This window comes from Neoarius graeffei, chromosome 8, assembly GCF_027579695.1.
Source record: "Neoarius graeffei isolate fNeoGra1 chromosome 8, fNeoGra1.pri, whole genome shotgun sequence".
Classification (NCBI taxonomy): domain Eukaryota; kingdom Metazoa; phylum Chordata; class Actinopteri; order Siluriformes; family Ariidae; genus Neoarius; species Neoarius graeffei.
The window spans coordinates 36,854,712-36,860,718 of NC_083576.1; positions in this window are offsets into that span (position 1 = coordinate 36,854,712).

The window sequence follows — 6,007 nt, forward strand, 5'->3', positions numbered from 1 at the left end:
CTTTACCAGTTCCTCTTTTGCTTCCTGCTAATTTTCATATCACCAGTTGTTTTGCTCTTCAGCACATATCATCAGACATAGTTTATCTGTAACTGCAGACAACTGCAAATTAATTTTAAGCTTAAAGTCCACATTACAATAGTATTACTGAAATAAATTATGAAAAATAATTATTTGTGTTTAGATATGTGGTATTCTAATTACTACATAAGTCTGCAGTTATAGGAAGTATATGCATATATATATTTATATACACAGTCCCCTCCAAAAGTACTGGAATAGCAAGGCCAATGTTTAGATGTGTAAAATTATTCTAACTGATATTTTTAAAGTAAATGTATTTATTTTATCCTGACACCCTGTAGGCCAATTGGCCTGTCAGTGTATCTATCGAGAGCACACTTCATCTACTGCTGGCTTGCTGGACCTGTCACGGCTTCACCAGACAAATAACCATTCACACCTCTAAGCAGTTTAGAGTAGCCAGTTAACCTAACTGCATGTCTTTGGACTGTGGGGGGAACCAGAGCACTCAGAGGAAACCCACATAGACATGGGGAGAACATGTAAACTCCACATAGAAAGACCACCATTGGCCACTGGGATTGAACCCAGAACCTTCTTGCTGTGAAGTGACAGTGCTAACCACTGCATGACCATGCCACCCGACTTAAAATAAATCATACTTAATATTTGTTTTCTCCACACTTTGTCCTTTCCTTCTCTTTGGTGGAGGTTAAGCTTGGTTCTAGAACCTTAGTGTACTCATCTCTGTATTTCTTTGCACATTGCAATCTGTCCAACCCATTCTTACTGCTGATGAATAGTTTACATGTATTGGTATGGCTTCTATACTTCTGCTCTCAAAGTCTTTTTTGAAAGGTGGATTGTGACACCTTCACCCCTACCCTGTGAATGCTGTTGGTCGTGTTTTTTCTTTCTTTCTTTCTTTTTTTTGGGGGGGGTGGTGGTTCTTCACAGTTTTACAATGTCCCTGTCATCAACTGTTGGGTGGTGTTATGGGTGACGAGATGTGGTGAGTAGGAGCCAAAAGCAGAGAAACAAACCAGAAAATCCAATTAATAAAAAAAGATTTAATTAAAGTTCAAGAGAATAAACGAACAAAAATAGCAAAAAATAGTGCAGTAAAAAAAAAAACTATAAACAAAAAACTTAGCACAAAAACATGAAAAAATGGCAAGACGAGAGTGCAAAAACTGTGGCAAAGAATAGGCAAAAACAGAGAGCAAAAATCCAGGAAGCAAAATGGCACAGAGATGACGTGAGAAACAGACAAGATGTTCTGGCAAAGTCCCCTTCTGAGAACGGCCTATTTATACACAGCAAAGCAGACCAGGCAGTGAATGCTGGCAAGATGGCAGTCCCGTCCTGGATCTCGATTGCGCTGAGCTGGGAGATAATAAATCTCTGGAGTGGAAGTCCGGGGCGGATCATGACAGGTGGGCCTGTGAAACTGTTAAACTGTTAAAGATACTAAAAAATTTGGGGCAGATATTTGTAGTGTATCCCCCCCCCCAAAAAAAAAAAAAAAAACAAGGTGCAAGCATGATTCTAATGACACCACTTTGGTGCTATGTTAAATGAGAGTCTGCATATGTGTGAAAGCTTCTGAGGATGAGCTTGCATCACTCATGGGGATGTCAGTCATACTCTGAAAATGGCTGAGCTAGAAGAGGAGGTAGATGTCTTGGTCCAGATGCTAATTCAAAGATGGCAAAGTTAAGCAACACTGTCTGTCTGTCTGTCTGTCTGTCTGTCTGTTTGTTTGTTTGCTTGTTTGTTTTTGCATTAAAAAGTTTAAGGAAATTACATTGCTTTCATTTTTGTATTTTAGACATTTTGACTTTGTTTCAATGTATTACTTATTTCATCTTTGCGAATTCCAGTTCAAGCTCACTACTGCCTTCAATATGCCACTAATCAAAACTGCCGGCCTGCCTTATGACACTGCTAAGGTATGCAGCATGTGTAATTTTTGTAGAGGTGGGCATGCCACTGTAAATGGGTCACTGGTGTTTATTGATTATGTGACTGCTGATAGAAGTAGCAGGATGAATTCTGAAGTGTATAGAGCTATATGTTCTGCTCTGATTCAGCCAAATGCTGCAAAACTGTTAGGACTCCACTTCACAATACAGATCCAAAACATGTCATGAAAGCAAACCAAGAGTTTCTGAAGGCAAAGGAGTTGAATGCTCTTAACTGGCTCTTAAATGAGTCAGTCACCTGACCTCAACCAAATTGAGTATCCTGTTTGATTTTGATCTGTCTGTACCAAAGGAGGTTGAATTGACAAAGTATGATCTAGGAATGTAGACCTCTGCCACCGAAGAGATTCTGCCTCACAGATATCTGGGAGAAACAGACCTCTGTCACCTAAGAGAGTCTGCCTCATGGATATCCTGAAGCAACAGTCACTGACACAGTTGTTCAGAGATGTTTCTCCCGGATATCCATGAGGGAGAATTTCTTAGGCAACAGAGGTCTACATTCCTAGGTCATACTTTGTGAATTCAACCTCCTTTAGTACAGATAGATCAAAACCTAACAGTTTTCTGGGGGCTCATATGGGATCTCCACGTGGAAGGTAAGATAATTTTTTTTTCATCAAGTACATTGGGTTCTCTTATTAATCCAGCCACTAGGGGTGCATAAGCATACTCTTGGTGCTGGTCCCAAGCCAGGATAAATGGAGAGGGTTCCATCAGGAAGGGCATCCAGTGTAAAACTGTGCCAAATCTAACATGCGGAATGAAAAGAGAAATACCATACTGGATCGGTCGAGGCCCGGGTTAACAACGGCTGCCTTCAGTACTGTTGGTCAGCAGGGTGCCGATGGAAAGTATGCTACTGTTGCACCAAAACAGAGAAGGAGAAAGAGAGGGGGGAGGCGTGTTAGGAGAGAGCGTGAAAGATGGAAGAGAAAGAGCTTAGAATTGAGGGTAAGAACACTGAATGTGGGAACATTGACTGGCAGAGCAAGAGAGTTAGCAGGTATGATGGAAATTAGGAAGTTGGACATTTTGTGTGTGCAGGAGACGAGGTGGAAGGGAAGCAAGGCAGGATGAGCTTGAAAGTGAAAAAGAGGAAGCGTGAAATAGTGGAGCCGAAGATTAAGTGGTGGAAACTAAAAGAGGTTGAACATCAGAAGGAGTTTAGGGAAGAAATGAGACAAGCATTGAGTGGTAATGGAAGTCTGCCAGAAGATTGGGAGACTACTGGTATACTAGTAAGAGAGGCAGCAAGGAAGGTGCTAGGGTGGTCATCAGGAAGAGAGAGGAGACAGAAGGCAAAAAGAATGGTAGCAAAGGTGAAAGCAGATGCATACCAGGAGTTGTATGAAAGATTGGAGACCAAAGAAGGAGAGAAAGACCTGTACAGACTAGCTAGGCAGAGAAACAGGGAAGCGAGGGATATACAGCAGGTAAGAGTGATGAAAGATGTAAATGGAAATGTGCTGACAAACAAAGAGAGTATATTAAGAAGGTGGAAAGAGAGGATTTATTAAATGAGGAGAATCCAAGAGAGAAAAAGTCAGATTCATTGGAGACAGCAAATCAGGAAGTAGAGTTGTTAGTAAGGATGAGGTGAGGGCAGCCATGAAAAGAATGAAGACTGGGAAAGCAGTCAGACCAGATGGTATCCTGATTGAGGCTTGGAGATGTTTGGGTGAGACGGCTGTGGAGTTCCTAATGAGATTGTTTGTTTTATAATATCTCAGAGAATGAGAAAATGCCAAATGAATGGAGAGTGTGCTAGTCCCAATATACAAGAATAAGAGAGATGTACAGAGCTGCAGTAATTACAGAGGGATAAAATTGATGAGCCACACCATGAAGTTATGGGAAAGGGTATTGGAGGCGAGATTGAGAAAAGAGGTAGCAATCTGTGAACAGCAGTACGGGTTTATGCCAAGGAAGAGCACGTCAGATGCAATTTTTGCTTTAAGAATGTTAATGGAGAAGTACAGGGAAAGCCAGAGTAAGCTACATTGTGTGTTTGTAGACCTGGAGAAGGCATACGATAGAGTGCCCAGAGATAAGTTATGGTATTGTATGAGAAAGTGTGGCGTGAATGAGAAGTATATTAGAGTGGTGCAAGACATGTATGAGAACAGTGAAACAGCAGTGAGGTGTGCAGTTGGAATGACTGAATGGTTCAAGGTGAAGGTGGGACTTCATCAAGAATCTGCTTTGATTCCTTTCTTGTTTGCCATAGTGATGGATAGCTTGACGGATGATGAAGTGAGGCAAGAGTCACCATGGAACATGATGTTTGCAGATGATATTGTGATATGTGGTGAAAGTAGAAAGGAGGTTGAGTTGGGTTTGGAGAGATGGAGGTATGCATTGGAACGAAGAGGAATGAAGGTGAGCAGTAGCAAAACAGAATACATGTGCATCAATGAGAATGGGGATGAAAGTATAGTGAAGATGCAAGGAGTAGATATAAAGAAAGTTGGTGAATTCAAGTACCTGGGGTCAACTGTGCAGGAAAATGGGGGCTGCGATAGTGAGGTGAGAAAGAGAGTGCAGGCAGGGTGGAGCAGTTGGAGAAGGATTTCGGGAGTCATTTGTGATAGGAAAGTCCCAGCAAAAGTGAAAGATAAGATGTATAAGACAATAGTGAGACCAGCTATGATGTATGGATTGGAGATAGTACCCTTAACGAAGAGACAGGAGGCAAAGTTGGAGGTGGCGGAGTTGAGAATGTTAAGGTTTGCAATGGGAGTGACAAGGTTGGACAGGATAAGGAATGAGCACATCAGAGGGACAGCACATGTGGAGAGCTTGGGAATTAAGCTAAGAGAGATGAGACTGAGATGGTATGGGCACATCCTGAGAAGAGATGCAGAGCATGTTGGAAGGAGAACGTTGAGGATGGAGCTGCCAGGCACACGACAAAGAGGAAGGCCAAAGAGGAGATACATGGATGTGGTGAGAGAGGACATGAAAGTGGCAGGTGTGGTAGAGGAGAATGCAGAAGAGAGGGAGCAATGGAGGTGAAAGATCTGCTGTGGCAACCCCTAATTGGGAGCAGCCAGAAGAATAAGAATAAGAAGACGACATTGGGTTCTCTTCTTCCATCTGAAATCTGGTTATCCAAATTGCACACATACGTGCATTGTATAAAAAGTCCTATGGTGTTTCCTAGGGCCGATTGGATGGTAGTTTTTGGTTATCCCAGTCGCACACTTACGTTGATTGTATACATAGTCCTATGTTGTTTCCTATGGCTGATTGGATGGTAGTTTTCAGTTATCCCAGTTACAGGGCCAATTGGATGGTAGTTTTCATTTATCCCAGTCACACTCTGTGGCAGCGAGGGTGTGGTCGAGCATCAGCTGTGAATGGCGAGGAGTCAGATTGAACCAGCAGGTAACATGTGATGCTTTACACCTGTGTCTAATTACTGGCTGTCTATTAACGTGTGCTTCTTTGTGTCTTGCAGATAGCCAGTAACGAGAGAGAGCATGATGGAGTACCCTGACCTGAAGCAGGCCATAATGCAGCAGGTCAGCCGCAGCCCAGAAGAACATCTCCAGTGCTTCCGCTTGCTGGCATAGCAGCCGCCTGTTTGCATTCATGCAACAGCTCCAGGACACCTGCTGATGGTGACTGCTGGCACCAGTGAACAGAGCTGTGCAAACAGGCTTTTGCTCAAATTAAAGTGGATTTTGTGTGGAGGCCCGCTGTTGCATTCTCCTGACTTTTCTCTCCCTTTTGTTTTATAGACTGATGCATAGAACAGAGGGCTGGGGGCTGTTTTGTCCCACGTGGTGGACAGGGAGGAACACCCAGTGCTGTACATCAGCCGAAGGCTCTCCATGCAAGAATTGAAGTACAGCATCATGGAGAAGGAGTGCTTGGCCATCAAGTGTGCAGTCCTCACTCTCTAGTACTACCCACTAGGATGCCTGTTCATCCTCTGTTCTGATGATGCCCCACTCTAGTGGATCTACTGCATGAAGGATACCAATGCACAG